This window comes from Puntigrus tetrazona, chromosome 1 (assembly GCF_018831695.1).
Source record: "Puntigrus tetrazona isolate hp1 chromosome 1, ASM1883169v1, whole genome shotgun sequence".
NCBI classification, from domain to species: domain Eukaryota; kingdom Metazoa; phylum Chordata; class Actinopteri; order Cypriniformes; family Cyprinidae; genus Puntigrus; species Puntigrus tetrazona.
This window is the reverse complement of record NC_056699.1, coordinates 30,356,646-30,372,423: the sequence shown is the minus strand read 5'-3', so window position 1 is coordinate 30,372,423 and position 15,778 is coordinate 30,356,646. Positions and strand designations below refer to the sequence as shown.

Sequence of the window (15,778 nt, the reverse complement as noted above, 5' to 3'; positions counted from 1 at the left end):
CATCACGACAGACAATTAGCTTGAAATGACCGTTTTCTTAAAGCTTTCCCAGTTTAGCTTACATATTGCTATCTGTGAATGCACTTGGATAAAGACAAATAAGGGCCCAGTGGCCTAATGGATGAGCATCAGCCTTCGGAGCTGAGGATTGTGGGTTCGAGTCCCATCTGGGTCATATTTGAGGCAGTTCATTGAGTTTAAGTTGGCAGAACCAAAAAAATCTATAGTGATTAGTTCAAAATTACAATATAGCCATAACAAATGTACATAGGACTAAGCACAGAAGCACAGAACCAAGCGTTGTGATGCTTAAAGGATGAAAGTTTACTTGCATGCGATAGACAATTATCTTCGAACTGGCAGTTTACTTAAAGAGAAAAAAGGGCCCAGTGGCCTAATGGATAAGGCATCAGCCTCCGGGCTGGGGATTGTGGGTTCAAGTCCCACCTGGGTCGTCTTCAAAAAACATCTTTAGCTGCACACGAAACAAAATTAGTGTAAAACTTGAAGCCTTCTGAATGTGACCTTGCTTTGATTACATCAAATTGTCTGTGAATGCAAGGGCCACCAAATCCTAGTGTCCCGACAGATAAGCCTTCAGAGATGAGGCCTGTAGGTTTGAAGCCCATCTTGGTCATCTTTGAGGCTGTTCTTTGAGTTTCAGTTGGGTGCACAAAAAAATCTATAGTGATAAGCTGATAGTTGCAAAATAGTCATAACAAATGTACATAGGACTTAGCAAAGAACAGAGCTTTGTGATGCTTAAAGGGTAAAAGTTTACCTGAATCGACAGATAATTAGCTTCGAACTGGCCGTTTTCTTAAAGCTTTTCCAGTTTAGCTTACATCTTGCTATCTGTGAATGCACTTGGGATAAGACAGCTAAAGGGCCCAGTGGCCTAATGGATAAGGCATCAGCCTTCGGAGCTGAGGATTGTGGGTTGAGTCCCATCTGGGTCATATTTGAGGCTGTTCTTTGAGGTTAATTTGGCAGAACTAGAAAAAATCTATAGTGATTAGTTCAAAATTACAATATAGCATTAACAAATGTACATAGGACTAAGCACAGAACCAAGTGTTGTGATGCTTAAAGGATGAATGTTTACTTGCATGCGATAGACAATTAGCTTGAAATGGCCGTTTTCTTAAAGCTTTTCCAGTTTAGCTTACATCTTGCTATCTGTGAATGCACTTGGATAAGACAACTAAAGTGCCCAGTGGCCTAATGGATAAGGCATCAGCCTTTGGAGCTGAGGATTGTGGGTTGAGTCCCATCTGGGTCATATTTGAGGCTGTTCTTTGAGTTTAAGTTGGCAGAACCAGAAAAAATCTATAGTGATTACTTCAAAATTACAATATAGCCATTACAAATATACATAGGACTAAGCACAGAACCAAGCCTTGTGATGCTTAAAGGTTGAAAGTTTACTTGCATCGACAGACAATTAACCGAAATGACCGTTTTCTTAAAGCTTTCCCAGTTTAGCTTACATATTGCTATCTGTGAATGCACTTGGATAAAGACAAATAAGGGCCCAGTGGCCTAATGGATAAGGCATCAGCCTTCGGAGCTGAGGATTGTGGGTTGAGTCCCATCTGGGTCATATTTGAGGCAGTTCATTGAGTTTAAGTTGGCAGAACCAAAAAAATCAATAGTGATTAGTTCAAAATTACAATATAGCCATAACAAATGTACATAGGACTAAGCACAGAAAGCACAGAACCAAGCGTTGTGATGCTTAAAGGATGAAAGTTTACTTGCATGCGATAGACAATTATCTTCGAACTGGCAGTTTACTTAAAAAAAGAGAAAAAAAGGGCCCAGTGGCCTAATGGATAAAGGCATCAGCCTCCGGGCTGGGGATTGTGGGTTCAAGTCCCACCTGGGTCGTCTTCAAAAAACATCTTTAGCTGCACACGAAACAAGAATTAGTGTAAAACTTGAAGCCTTCTGAATGTGACCTTGCTTTGATTACATCAAATTGTCTGTGAATGCAAGGGCCACCAAATCCTAGTGTCCCGACAGATAAGCCTTCAGAGATGAGGCCTGTAGGTTTGAAGCCCATCTTGGTCATCTTTGAGGCTGTTCTTTGAGTTTCAGTTGGGTGCACAAAAAAATCTATAGTGATAAGCTGATAGTTGCAAAATAGTCATAACAAATGTACATAGGACTTAGCAAAGAACAGAGCTTTGTGATGCTTAAAGGGTAAAGTTTACCTGAATCGACAGATAATTAGCTTGAACTGGCCGTTTTCTTAAAGCTTTTCCAGTTTAGCTTACATCTTGCTATCTGTGAATGGACTTGGATAAAGTCAACTAAAGGGCCCAGTGGCCTAATGGATAAGGCATCAGCCTTGGAGCTGAGATTGTGGGTTGAGTCCCATCTGGGTCATATTTGAGGCTGTTCTTTGAGGTTAATTTGGCAGAACTAGAAAAAAAATCTATAGTGATTAGTTCAAAATTACAATATAGCAATAACAAATGTACATAGGACTAAGCACAGAACCAAGTGTTGTGATGCTTAAAGGATGAATGTTTACTTGCATGCGATAGACAATTAGCTTGAAATGGCCGTTTTCTTAAAGCTTTTCCAGTTTAGCTTACATCTTGCTATCTGTGAATGCACTTGGATAAGACAACTAAAGTGCCCAGTGGCCTAATGGATAAGGCATCAGCCTTCGGAGCTGAGGATTGTGGGTTCGAGTCCCATCTGGGTCATATTTGAGGCTGTTCTTTGAGTTTAAGTTGGCAGAACCAGAAAAAATCTATAGTGATTACTTCAAAATTACAATATAGCCATTACAAATATACATAGGACTAAGCACAGAACCAAGCCTTGTGATGCTTAAAGGTTGAAAGTTTACTTGCATGCGACAGACAATTAGCTTGAAATGACCGTTTTCTTAAAGCTTTTCCAGTTTAGCTTACATATTGCTATCTGTGAATGCACTTGGATAAAGTCAAATAAGGGCCCAGTGGCCTAATGGATAAGGCATCAGCCTTCGGGCTGAGGATTGTGGGTTCGAGTCCCATCTGGGTCATATTTGAGGCAGTTCATTGAGTTTAAGTTGGCAGAACTACAAAAAATCTATAGTGATTAGTTCAAAATTACAATATAGCCATAACAAATGTACATAGGACTAAGCACAGAACCAAGCGTTGTGATGCTTAAAGGATGAAAGTTTACTTGCATGCGATAGACAATTATCTTGAACTGGCAGTTTACTTAAAAAGAAAAAAAGGGCCCAGTGGCCTAATGGATAAGGCATCAGCCTCCGGGCTGGGGATTGTGGGTTCAAGTCCCACCTGGGTCGTCTTCAAAAAACATCTTTAGCTGCACAGAAACAAGAATTAGTGTAAAACTTGAAGCCTTCTGAATGTGACCTTGCTTTGATTACATCAAATTGTCTGTGATGCAAGGCCACCAAATCCTAGTGTCCCGACAGATAAGCCTTCAGAGATGAGGCCTGTAGGTTTGAAGCCCATCTTGGTCATCTTTGAGGCTGTTCTTTGAGTTTCAGTTGGGTGCACAAAAAATCTATAGTGATAAGCTGATAGTTGCAAAATAGTCATAACAAATGTACATAGGACTTAGCAAAGAACAGAGCTTTGTGATGCTTAAAGGGTAAAAGTTTACCTGAATGCGACAGATAATTAGCTTGAACTGGCCGTTTTCTTAAAGCTTTTCCAGTTTAGCTTACATATTGCTATCTGTGAATGCACTTGGATAATAAAGACAAATAAAGGGCCCAGTGGCCTAATGGATAAGAGCATCAGCCTTCGGAGCTGAGGATTGTGGGTTCGAGTCCCATCTGGGTCATATTTGAGGCTGTTCTTTGAGTTTAAGTTGGCAGAACCAGAAAAAATCTATAGTGATTACTTCAAAATTACAATATAGCCATTACAAATATACATAGGACTAAGCACAGAACCAAGCCTTGTGATGCTTAAAGGTTGAAAGTTTACTTGCATGCGACAGACAATTAGCTTGAAATGGCCGTTTTCTTAAAGCTTTCCCAGTTTAGCTTACATATTGCTATCTGTGAATGCACTTGGATAAAGACAAATAAGGGCCCAGTGGCCTAATGGATAAGGCATCAGCCTTGGAGCTGAGGATTGTGGGTTCGAGTCCCATCTGGGTCATATTTGAGGCAGTTCATTTTGAGTTTAAGTTGGCAGAACCAAAAAAATCAATAGTGATTAGTTCAAAATTACAATATAGCCATAACAAATGTACATAGAACTAAGCACAGAACCAAGCGTTGTGATGATGATAAAAGTTTACTTGCGTCGACAGACAATTAGCTTCGAAATGGCCGTTTTCTTAAAGCTTTTCCAGTTTAGCTTACATATTGCTATCTGTGAATGCACTTGGATAAAGTCAAATAAGGGCCCAGTGGCCTAATGGATAAGGCATCAGCCTTCGGAGCTGAGATTGTGGGTTCGAGTCCCATCTGGGTCATATTTGAGGCTGTTCTTTGAGTTTAAGTTGGCAGAACTACAAAAAATCTATAGTGATTAGTTTAAAATTACAATATAGCCATAACAAATGTACATAGGACTAAGCACAGAACCAAGCGTTGTGATGCTTAAAGGATGAAAGTTTACTTGCATGCGATAGACAATTATCTTGAACTGGCAGTTTCTTAAAGAAAAAATTTTGGCCTAATGGATAAGGCATCAGCCTCCGGAGCTGGGGATTGTGGGTTCAAGTCCCACCTGGGTCGTCTTCAAAAAACATCTTTAGCTTGGAAAAAATTAGTGTAAAACAAGCCTTCTGAATGTGACCTTGCTTTGATTACATCAAATTGTCTGGATGCAAGGGCCACCAAATCCTAGTGTCCCGACAGATAAGCCTTCAGAGATGAGGCCTGTAGGTTTGAAGCCCATCTTGGTCATCTTTGAGGCTGTTCTTTGAGTTTCAGTTGGGTGCACAAAAAAATCTATAGTGATAAGCTGATAGTTGCAAAATAGTCATAACAAATGTACATAGGACTTAGCAAAGAACAGAGCTTTGTGATGCTTAAAAGGTAAAAGTTTACCTGAATGCGACAGATAATTAGCTTCGAACTGGCCGTTTTCTTAAAGCTTTTCCAGTTTATCTTACATATTGCTATCTGTGAATGGACTTGGATAAAGTCAAATAAAGGGCCCAGTGGCCTAATGGATAAGGCATCAGCCTTGGAGCTGAGATTGTGGGTTGAGTCCCATCTGGGTCATATTTGAGGCTGTTCTTTGAGTTTAATTTGGCAGAACTACAAAATATCTATAGTGATTAGTTTAAAATTACAATATAGCCATAACAAATGTACATAGGACTAAGCACAGAACCAAGCGTTGTGATGCTTAAAGGATGAAAGTTTACTTGCATGCGATAGACAATTATCTTGAACTGGCAGTTTACTTAAAGAGAAAAAAAGGGCCCAGTGGCCTAATGGATAAGGCATCAGCCTCCGGGCTGGGGATTGTGGGTTCAAGTCCCACCTGGGTCGTCTTCAAAAAACATCTTTAGCTGCACACGAAACAAGAATTAGTGTAAAACTTGAAGCCTTCTGAATGTGACCTTGCTTTGATTACATCAAATTGTCTGTGAATGCAAGGGCCACCAAATCCTAGTGTCCCGACAGATAAGCCTTCAGAGATGAGGCCTGTAGGTTTGAAGCCCATCTTGGTCATCTTTGAGGCTGTTCTTTGAGTTTCAGTTGGGTGCACAAAAAAAAATCTATAGTGATAAGCTGATAGTTGCAAAATAGTCATAACAAATGTACATAGGACTTAGCAAAGAACAGAGCTTTGTGATGCTTAAAGGTAAAAAGTTTACCTGAATCGACAGATAATTAGCTTGAACTGGCCGTTTTCTTAAAGCTTTTCCAGTTTAGCTTACATCTTGCTATCTGTGAATGCACTTGGGATAAGACAACTAAAGGGCCCAGTGGCCTAATGGATAAGGCATCAGCCTTCGGAGCTGAGATTGTGGGTTCGAGTCCCATCTGGGTCATATTTGAGGCTGTTCTTTGAGGTTAATTTGGCAGAACTAGAAAAAATCTATAGTGATTAGTTCAAAATTACAATATAGCAATAACAAATGTACATAGGACTAAGCACAGAACCAAGTGTTGTGATGCTTAAAGGATGAATGTTTACTTGCATGCGATAGACAATTAGCTTGAAATGGCCGTTTTCTTAAAAGCTTTTCCAGTTTAGCTTACATCTTGCTATCTGTGAATGCACTTGGGATAAGACAACTAAAGGGCCCAGTGGCCTAATGGATAAGGCATCAGCCTTGGGCTGAGGATTGTGGGTTCGAGTCCCATCTGGGTCATATTTGAGGCTGTTCTTTTGAGTTTAAGTTGGCAGAACCAGAAAAAATCTATAGTGATTACTTCAAAATTACAATATAGCCATTACAAATATACATAGGACTAAGCACAGAACCAAGCCTTGTGATGCTTAAAGGTTGAAAGTTTACTTGCATGCGACAGACAATTAGCTTCAGAAATGACCGTTTTCTTAAAGCTTTCCCAGTTTAGCTTACATATTGCTATCTGTGAATGCACTTGGATAAAGACAAATAAGGGCCCAGTGGCCTAATGGATAAGGCATCAGCCTTCGGAGCTGAGGATTGTGGGTTCGAGTCCCATCTGGGTCATATTTGAGGCAGTTCTTTGAGTTTAAGTTGGCAGAACACAAAAAAATCAATAGTGATTAGTTCAAAATTACAATATAGCCATAACAAATGTACATAGAACTAAGCACAGAACCAAGCGTTGTGATGATAAAAGTTTACTTGCGTCGACGGACAATTAGCTTCAGAAATGGCCGTTTTCTTAAAGCTTTTCCAGTTTATCTTACATATTGCTATCTGTGAATGCACTTGGATAAAAAGTCAAATAAGGGCCCAGTGGCCTAATGGATAAGGCATCAGCCTTCGGAGCTGAGGATTGTGGGTTCGAGTCCCATCTGGGTCATATTTGAGGCAGTTCTTTGAGTTTAAGTTGGCAGAACCAAAAAAATCAATAGTGATTAGTTCAAAATTACAATATAGCCATAACAAATGTACATAGAACTAAGCACAGAACCAAGCGTTGTGATGATAAAAGTTTACTTGCGTACGACGGACAATTAGCTTCGAAATGGCCGTTTTCTTAAAGCTTTTCCAGTTTATCTTACATATTGCTATCTGTGAATGCACTTGGATAAGTCAAATAAAGGGCCCAGTGGCCTAATGGATAAGGCATCAGCCTTCGGGCTGAGGATTGTGGGTTGAGTCCCATCTGGGTCATATTTGAGGCTGTTCTTTGAGTTTAAGTTGGCAGAACCACAAAAAATCTATAGTGATTAGTTTAAAATTACAATATAGCCATAACAAATGTACATAGGACTAAGCACAGAACCAAGCGTTGTGATGCTTAAAGGATGAAAGTTTACTTGCATGCGATAGACAATTATCTTGAACTGGCAGTTTACTTAAAAAAAAAAAAGGGCCCAGTGGCCTAATGGATAAGGCATCAGCCTCGGGCTAGGAGGGATTGTGGGTTCAAGTCCCCTGGGTCGTCTTCAAAAAACATCTTTAGCTGCACACGAAACAAGAATTAGTGTAAAACTTGAAGCCTTCTGAATGTGACCTTGCTTTGATTACATCAAATTGTCTGTGAATGCAAGGGCCACCAAATCCTAGTGTCCCGACAGATAAGCCTTCAGAGATGAGGCCTGTAGGTTTGAAGCCCATCTTGGTCATCTTTGAGGCTGTTCTTTGAGTTTCAGTTGGGTGCACAAAAAAATCTATAGTGATAAGCTGATAGTTGCAAAATAGTCATAACAAATGTACATAGGACTTAGCAAAGAACAGAGCTTTGTGATGCTTAAAGGGTAAAAGTTTACCTGAATCGACAGATAATTAGCTTCGAACTGGCCTTTTTCTTAAAGCTTTTCCAGTTTAGCTTACATCTTGCTATCTGTGAATGCACTTGAGATAAGACAACTAAAGGGCCCAGTGGCCTAATGGATAAGGCATCAGCCTTCGGAGCTGAGATTGTGGGTTGAGTCCCATCTGGGTCATATTTGAGGCTGTTCTTTGAGGTTAATTTGGCAGAACTAGAAAAAATCTATAGTGATTAGTTCAAAATTACAATAAAGCAATAACAAATGTACATAGGACTAAGCACAGAACCAAGTGTTGTGATGCTTAAAGGATGAATGTTTACTTGCATGCGATAGACAATTAGCTTCGAAATGGCCGTTTTCTTAAAGCTTTTCCAGTTTAGCTTACATCTTGCTATCTGTGAATGCACTTGGGATAAGACAACTAAAGGGCCCAGTGGCCTAATGGATAAGGCATCAGCCTTGGAGCTGAGATTGTGGGTTGAGTCCCATCTGGGTCATATTTGAGGCTGTTCTTTGAGTTTAAGTTGGCAGAACCAGAAAAAATCTATAGTGATTACTTCAAAATTACAATATAGCCATTACAAATATACATAGGACTAAGCACAGAACCAAGCCTTGTGATGCTTAAAGGTTGAAAGTTTACTTGCATCGACAGACAATTAGCTTGAAATGGCCGTTTTCTTAAAGCTTTCCCAGTTTAGCTTACATATTGCTATCTGTGAATGCACTTGGATAAAGACAAATAAGGGCCCAGTGGCCTAATGGATGAGCATCAGCCTTCGGAGCTGAGGATTGTGGGTTCGAGTCCCATCTGGGTCATATTTGAGGCAGTTCATTGAGTTTAAGTTGGCAGAACCAAAAAAATCAATAGTGATTAGTTCAAAATTACAATATAGCCATAACAAATGTACATAGGACTAAGCACAGAACCAAGCGTTTGTGATGCTTAAAGGATTAAAGTTTACTTGGCATGCGATAGACAATTATCTTGAACTGGCAGTTTAGCTTATAGAGAAAAAAAGGGCCCAGTGGCCTAATGGATAAGGCATCAGCCTTCGGAGCTGAGGATTGTGGGTTCGAGTCCCATCTGGGTCATATTTGAGGCTGTTCTTTGAGTTAATTTGGCAGAACTAGAAAAAATCTATAGTGATTAGTTCAAAATTACAATAAAGCAATAACAAATGTACATAGGACTAAGCACAGAACCAAGCTTTGTGATGCTTAAAGGATGAATGTTTACTTGCATCGATAGACAATTAGCTTCAGAAATGGCCGTTTTCTTAAAGCTTTTCCAGTTTAGCTTACATCTTGCTATCTGTGAATGCACTTGGGATAAGACAACTAAAGGGCCCAGTGGCCTAATGGATAAGGCATCATCAGCTTTGGAGCTGAGGATTGTGGGTTCGAGTCCCATCTGGGTCATATTTGAGGCTGTTCTTTGAGTTTAAGTTGGCAGAACCAAAAAAATCAATAGTGATTAGTTCAAAATTACAATATAGCATAACAAATGTACATAGACTAAGCACAGAACCAAGCATTGTGATGATGACAGTTTACTTGCATGCGATAGACAATTAGCTTGAAATGGCCGTTTTCTTAAAGCTTTTCCAGTTTAGCTTACATATTGCTATCTGTAAATGCACTTGGGTAAAAAAGACAAATTAGGGCCCAGTGGCCTAATGGATAAGGCATCAGCCTTCGAGCTGAGGATTGTGGGTTGAGTCCCATCTGGGTCATATTTGAGGCAGTTCATTGAGTTTAAGTTGGCAGAACCAAAAGAAATCTATAGTGATTAGTTTAAAATTACAATATAGCCATAACAAATGTACATAGGACTAAGCACAGAACCAAGCGTTGTGATGCTTAAAGGATGAAAGTTTACTTGCATGCGATAGACAATTATCTTCGAACTGGCAGTTTACTTAAAAGAAAAAAGGGCCCAGTGGCCTAATGGATAAGGCATCAGCCTCCGGGCTGGGGATTGTGGGTTCAAGTCCCACCTGGGTCGTCTTCAAAAAACATCTTTAGCTGCACAGAGAAACAAGAATTAGTGTAAAACTTGAAGCCTTCTGAATGTGACCTTGCTTTGATTACATCAAATTGTCTGTGAATGCAAGGGCCACCAAATCCTAGTGTCCCGACAGATAAGCCTTCAGAGATGAGGCCTGTAGGTTTGAAGCCCATCTTGGTCATCTTTGAGGCTGTTCTTTGAGTTTCAGTTGGGTGCACAAAAAAAAATCTATAGTGATAAGCTGATAGTTGCAAAATAGTCATAACAAATGTACATAGGACTTAGCAAAGAACAGAGCTTTGTGATGCTTAAAGGGTAAAAGTTTACCTGAATGCGACAGATAATTAGCTTGAACTGGCCGTTTTCTTAAAGCTTTTCCAGTTTAGCTTATATCTTGCTATCTGTGAATGCACTTGGGATAAGAGAACTAAAGGGCCCAGTGGCCTAATGGATAAGGCATCAGCCTTCGGGCTGAGGATTGTGGGTTGAGTCCCATCTGGGTCATATTTGAGGCAGTTCATTGAGTTTAAGTTGGCAGAACTAGAAAAAATCTATAGTGATTAGTTTCAAAATTACAATATAGCCATAACAAATGTACATAGGACTAAGCACAGAACCAAGCGTTGTGATGCTTAAAGGATGGAAGTTTACTTGCATGCGATAGACAATTATCTTGAACTGGCAGTTTACTTAAAAGAGAAAAAAGGGCCCAGTGGCCTAATGGATAAGGCATCAGCCTCCAGCTGGGGATTGTGGGTTCAAGTCCCACCTGGGTCATCTTCAAAAAACATCTTTGAAGCTGCAGAAACAAGAATTAGTGTAAAACTTGAAGCCTTCTGAATGTGACCTTGCTTTGATTACATCAAATTGTCTGTGGATGCAAGGGCCACCAAATCCTAGTGTCGACAGATAAGCCTTCAGAGATGAGGCCTGTAGGTTTGAAGCCCATCTTGGTCATCTTTGAGGCTGTTCTTTGAGTTTCAGTTGGGTGCACAAAAAAATCTATAGTGATAAGCTGATAGTTGCAAAATAGTCATAACAAATGTACATAGGACTTAGCAAAGAACAGAGCTTTGAGATGCTTAAAGGGTGAAAGTTTACCTGAATGCGACAGATAATTAGCTTGAACTGGCCGTTTTCTTAAAGCTTTTCCCAGTTTAGCTTATATCTTGCTATCTGTGAATGCACTTGGGATAAAGAGAACTAAAGGGCCCAGTGGCCTAATGGATAAGAGCATCAGCCTTTGGAGCTGAGGATTGTGGGTTGAGTCCCATCTGGGTCATATTTGAGGCTGTTCTTTGAGGTTAATTTGGCAGAACTAGAAAAAATCTATAGTGATTACTTCAAAATTACAATATAGCCATTACAAATATACATAGGACTAAGCACAGAACCAAGCCTTGTGATGCTTAAAGGTTGAAAGTTTACTTGCATCACGACAGACAATTAGCTTCGAAATGGCCGTTTTCTTAAAGCTTTTCCAGTTTAGCTTACATATTGCTATCTGTGAATGCACTTGGATAAAGTCAAATAAGGGCCCAGTGGCCTAATGGATAAGGCATCAGCCTTCGGAGCTGAGGATTGTGGGTTCGAGTCCCATCTGGGTCATATTTGAGGCAGTTCATTGAGTTTAAGTTGGCAGAACCAAAAAAATCAATAGTGATTAGTTCAAAATTACAATATAGCCATAACAAATGTACATAGAACTAAGCACAGAACCAAGCGTTGTGATGATAAAAGTTTACTTGCGTACGACAGACAATTAGCTTCGAAATGGCCGTTTTCTTAAAGCTTTTCCAGTTTAGCTTACATATTGCTATCTGTGAATGCACTTGGATAAAGTCAAATAAGGGCCCAGTGGCCTAATGGGAAGAGCATCAGCCTTTGGAGCTGAGGATTGTGGGTTTGAGTCCCATCTGGGTCATATTTGAGGCTGTTCTTTGAGGTTAATTTGGCAGAACCTACAAAAATCTATAGTGATTAGTTTAAAATTACAATATAGCCATAACAAATGTACATAGGACTAAGCACAGAACCAAGCGTTGTGATGCTTAAAGGATGAAAGTTTACTTGCATGCGATAGACAATTATCTTGAACTGGCAGTTTACTTAAAGAAGAAAAAAGGGCCCAGTGGCCTAATGGATAAGGCATCAGCCTCCGGGGGCTGGGGATTGTGGGTTCAAGTCCCACCTGGGTCGTCTTCAAAAAACATCTTTAGCTGCACACAGGAAACAAGAATTAGTGTAAAACTTGAAGCCTTCTGAATGTGACCTTGCTTTGATTACATCAAATTGTCTGTGAATGCAAGGGCCACCAAATCCTAGTGTCCCGACAGATAAGCCTTCAGAGATGAGGCCTGTAGGTTTGAAGCCCATCTTGGTCATCTTTGAGGCTGTTCTTTGAGTTTCAGTTGGGTGCACAAAAAAAATCTATAGTGATAAGCTGATAGTTGCAAAATAGTCATAACAAATGTACATAGGACTTAGCAAAGAACCAAGTGTTGTGATGCTTAAAGGGTAAAAGTTTACCTGAATGCGACAGATAATTAGCTTCGAACTGGCCTTTTTCTTAAAGCTTTTCCAGTTTAGCTTACATCTTGCTATCTGTGAATGCACTTGAGATAAGACAACTAAAAGGGTCCAGTGGCCTAATGGATAAGGCATCAGCCTTCGGAGCTGAGGATTGTGGGTTCGAGTCCCATCTGGGTCATATTTGAGGCTGTTCTTTGAGGTTAATTTGGCAGAACTAGAAAAAAATCTATAGTGATTAGTTCAAAATTACAATAAAGCAATAACAAATGTACATAGGACTAAGCACAGAACCAAATGTTGTGATGCTTAAAGGATGAATGTTTACTTGCATGCGATAGACAATTAGCTTGAAATGGCGTTTTCTTAAAGCTTTTCCAGTTTAGCTTACATCTTGCTATCTGTGAATGCACTTGGGATAAAGACAACTAAAGGGCCCAGTGGCCTAATGGATAAGGCATCAGCCTTGGAGCTGAGATTGTGGGTTCGAGTCCCATCTGGGTCATATTTGAGGCTGTTCTTTGAGTTTAAGTTGGCAGAACCAGAAAAAATCTATAGTGTTTACTTCAAAATTACAATATAGCCATTACAAATATACATAGGACTAAGCACAGAACCAAGCCTTGTGATGCTTAAAGGTTGAATGTTTACTTGCATCACGACAGACAATTAGCTTGAAATGGCCGTTTTCTTAAAGCTTTTCCAGTTTAGCTTACATATTGCTATCTGTGAATGCACTTGGATAAAGACAAATAAGGGCCCAGTGGCCTAATGGATAAGGCATCAGCCTTCCGGAGCTAAGGATTGTGGGTTGAGTCCCATCTGGGTCATATTTGAGGCAGTTCATTGAGTTTAAGTTGGCAGAACTACAAAAAATCTATAGTGATTAGTTTAAAATTACAATATAGCCATAACAAATGTACATAGGACTAAGCACAGAACCAAGCATTGTGATGCTTAAAGGATGAAGTTTACTTGCATGCGATAGACAATTATCTTGAACTGGCAGTTTACTTAAGAGAAAAAGAGGCCCAGTGGCCTAATGGATAAGGCATCAGCCTCCGGGCTGGGGATTGTGGGTTCAAGTTCCACCTGGGTCGTCTTCAAAAAACATCTTTAGCTGCACACGAAACAAGAATTAGTGTAAAACTTGAAGCCTTCTGAATGTGACCTTGCTTTGATTACATCAAATTGTCTGTGAATGCAAGGGCCACCAAATCCTAGTGTCTCGACAGATAAGCCTTCAGAGATGAGGCCTGTAGGTTTGAAGCCCATCTTGGTCATCTTTGAGGCTGTTCTTTGAGTTTCAGTTGGGTGCACAAAAAAAATCTATAGTGATAAGCTGATAGTTGCAAAATAGTCATAACAAATGTACATAGGACTTAGCAAAGAACAGAGCTTTGTGATGCTTAAAGGGTAAAAGTTTACCTGAATCGACAGATAATTAGCTTCGAACTGGCCGTTTTCTTAAAGCTTTTCCAGTTTAGCTTATATCTTGCTATCTGTGAATGCACTTGGGATAAGAGAACTAAAGGGCCCAGTGGCCTAATGGATAAGCATCAGCCTTTGGAGCTGAGGATTGTGGGTTCGAGTCCCATCTGGGTCATATTTGAGGCAGTTCTTTGAGTTTAAGTTGGCAGAACCAGAAAAAGTCAATAGTGATTAGTTCAAAATTACAATATAGCCATAACAAATGTTTATCGACTAAGCACAGAACCAAGCATTGTGATGATGACAGTTTACTTGCATCACGATAGACAATTAGCTTGAAATGGCCGTTTTCTTAAAGCTTTTCCAGTTTAGCTTACATATTGCTATCTGTAAATGCACTTGGATAAAGACAAATTAGGGCCCAGTGGCCTAATGGATAAGGCATCAGCCTTCGGCGCTGAGGATTGTGGGTTCGAGTCCCATCTGGGTCATATTTGAGGCAGTTCATTGAGTTTAAGTTGGCAGAACTAGAAAAAAATCTATAGTGATTAGTTCAAAATTACAATATAGCCATAACAAATGTACATAGGACTAAGCACAGAACCAAGCGTTGTGATGCTTAAAGGATGAAAGTTTACTTGCATGCGATAGACAATTATCTTGAACTGGCAGTTTACTTAAAGAAAAAAGGGCCCAGTGGCCTAATGGATAAGGCATCAGCCTCCGGGCTAGTTGTAGGTTCAAGTCCCACCTTGTCTATCAAAAAACATCTTTGCTGCACGAAACAAGAATTAGTGTAAAACTTGAAGCCTTCTGAATGTGACCTTGCCCAGATTACATCTAATGGATAAGGCTAGTGTCCGACAGATAAGCCTTCAGAGATGAGGCCTGTAGGTTTGAAGCCCATCTTGGTCATCTTTGAGGCTGTTCTTTGAGTTTCAGTTGGGTGCACTAAAAAAATCTATAGTGATTAAGTTGAAAGTTGCAAAATAGTCATAACAAATGTACATAGGACTAAGCACAGAACAGAGCTTTGTGATGCTTAAAGGTAAAAGTTTACCTGAATCGACAGATAATTAGCTTGAACTGGCCGTTTTCTTAAAGCTTTTCCAGTTTAGCTTATATCTTGCTATCTGTGAATGCACTTGGGATAAAGAGAAATAAAGGCCCAGTGGCCTAATGGATAAGGCATCAGCCCGGAGCTGAGGATTGTGGGTTCAAGTCCCATCTGGGTCGTATTTGATGCAGTTCAATGTATTTAAGTTGGCAGCAAAAGAAAAAATCTATAGTGATAAGCTCAAAGTTGCAATATAGCCATAACAAATGTACATAGGACTTAGCAAAGAAAAAAGAGTGCTGTGATGCTTAAAAGATGGAAGTTTACTGGCAGTGTTCTTAAAGAGAAAAAAAGGGCCCAGTGGCCTAACGGATAAGGCATCAGCCTTAAGTTCTACTAGTTGAAAAAGACAGTTAGCTTGAAATGGCCGTTTTCTCAAAGCTTTTCCAGTTTGGCTTACATCTTGCTATCTGTGAGTACACCTGCCTTTAATTTTCAGCACCTATTGAAATAAATCTCTTGACTAATTTTCATTTTAGGAGCTCATTTCATATTTTAATACTTACACAAGTGCATGAATTGATGTCTCCAAATAATCAAGTTTCAATAGTTAGGTGCCAGGGTTAATTACACTTTTTATTTTCAATTTCTTTTCCTTTTATTATAATTTGTTAATTGCTATTCTAGGATTCTGTGATTGATCATGTTTTATTTCTTATTTGTGTAGCAGCATTTGTAAAGTATAATATAAGCAGAAGAAAAGCAAGGAACAAGCACAGCAAATTAAAGAAATTTCAGAACGTTGATTTCTCTGATAATATGTTAGTGTTGGTCAAGGATGCAAGTTTTACACTGTGTGTGTGATCA

The 15,778-nt window shown here is 39.7% G+C and overlaps 13 non-coding genes across 13 annotated transcripts; all 13 read left to right on the top strand.

The window, feature by feature from the left end:
• The first annotated feature begins 3,745 nt into the window (after positions 1 to 3,745).
• Positions 3,746 to 3,819, top strand: trnar-ucg. The gene has a single exon. It is a non-coding gene; the product is annotated as a tRNA-Arg (tRNA).
• A 570-nt stretch (positions 3,820 to 4,389) lies between these two features.
• On the top strand, positions 4,390 to 4,461 carry trnar-ucg. Its single transcript has one exon. It is a non-coding gene; the product is annotated as a tRNA-Arg (tRNA).
• A 1,464-nt stretch (positions 4,462 to 5,925) lies between these two features.
• Positions 5,926 to 5,997, top strand: trnar-ucg. Its single transcript has one exon. It is a non-coding gene; the product is annotated as a tRNA-Arg (tRNA).
• A 253-nt stretch (positions 5,998 to 6,250) lies between these two features.
• Positions 6,251 to 6,321, top strand: trnaq-uug. The gene has a single exon. It is a non-coding gene; the product is annotated as a tRNA-Gln (tRNA).
• A 254-nt stretch (positions 6,322 to 6,575) lies between these two features.
• trnar-ucg lies at positions 6,576 to 6,648 on the top strand. The gene has a single exon. It is a non-coding gene; the product is annotated as a tRNA-Arg (tRNA).
• Positions 6,649 to 6,894: 246 nt separating this feature from the next.
• On the top strand, positions 6,895 to 6,967 carry trnar-ucg. The gene has a single exon. It is a non-coding gene; the product is annotated as a tRNA-Arg (tRNA).
• Positions 6,968 to 8,905: 1,938 nt separating this feature from the next.
• trnar-ucg lies at positions 8,906 to 8,978 on the top strand. The gene has a single exon. It is a non-coding gene; the product is annotated as a tRNA-Arg (tRNA).
• A 1,622-nt stretch (positions 8,979 to 10,600) lies between these two features.
• trnag-ucc lies at positions 10,601 to 10,671 on the top strand. Its single transcript has one exon. It is a non-coding gene; the product is annotated as a tRNA-Gly (tRNA).
• A 758-nt stretch (positions 10,672 to 11,429) lies between these two features.
• On the top strand, positions 11,430 to 11,502 carry trnar-ucg. Its single transcript has one exon. It is a non-coding gene; the product is annotated as a tRNA-Arg (tRNA).
• A 243-nt stretch (positions 11,503 to 11,745) lies between these two features.
• Positions 11,746 to 11,818, top strand: trnaq-uug. The gene has a single exon. It is a non-coding gene; the product is annotated as a tRNA-Gln (tRNA).
• Positions 11,819 to 12,531: 713 nt separating this feature from the next.
• Positions 12,532 to 12,604, top strand: trnar-ucg. Its single transcript has one exon. It is a non-coding gene; the product is annotated as a tRNA-Arg (tRNA).
• A 1,353-nt stretch (positions 12,605 to 13,957) lies between these two features.
• Positions 13,958 to 14,029, top strand: trnaq-uug. The gene has a single exon. It is a non-coding gene; the product is annotated as a tRNA-Gln (tRNA).
• A 243-nt stretch (positions 14,030 to 14,272) lies between these two features.
• Positions 14,273 to 14,345, top strand: trnar-ucg. Its single transcript has one exon. It is a non-coding gene; the product is annotated as a tRNA-Arg (tRNA).
• Positions 14,346 to 15,778: the final 1,433 nt, after the last annotated feature.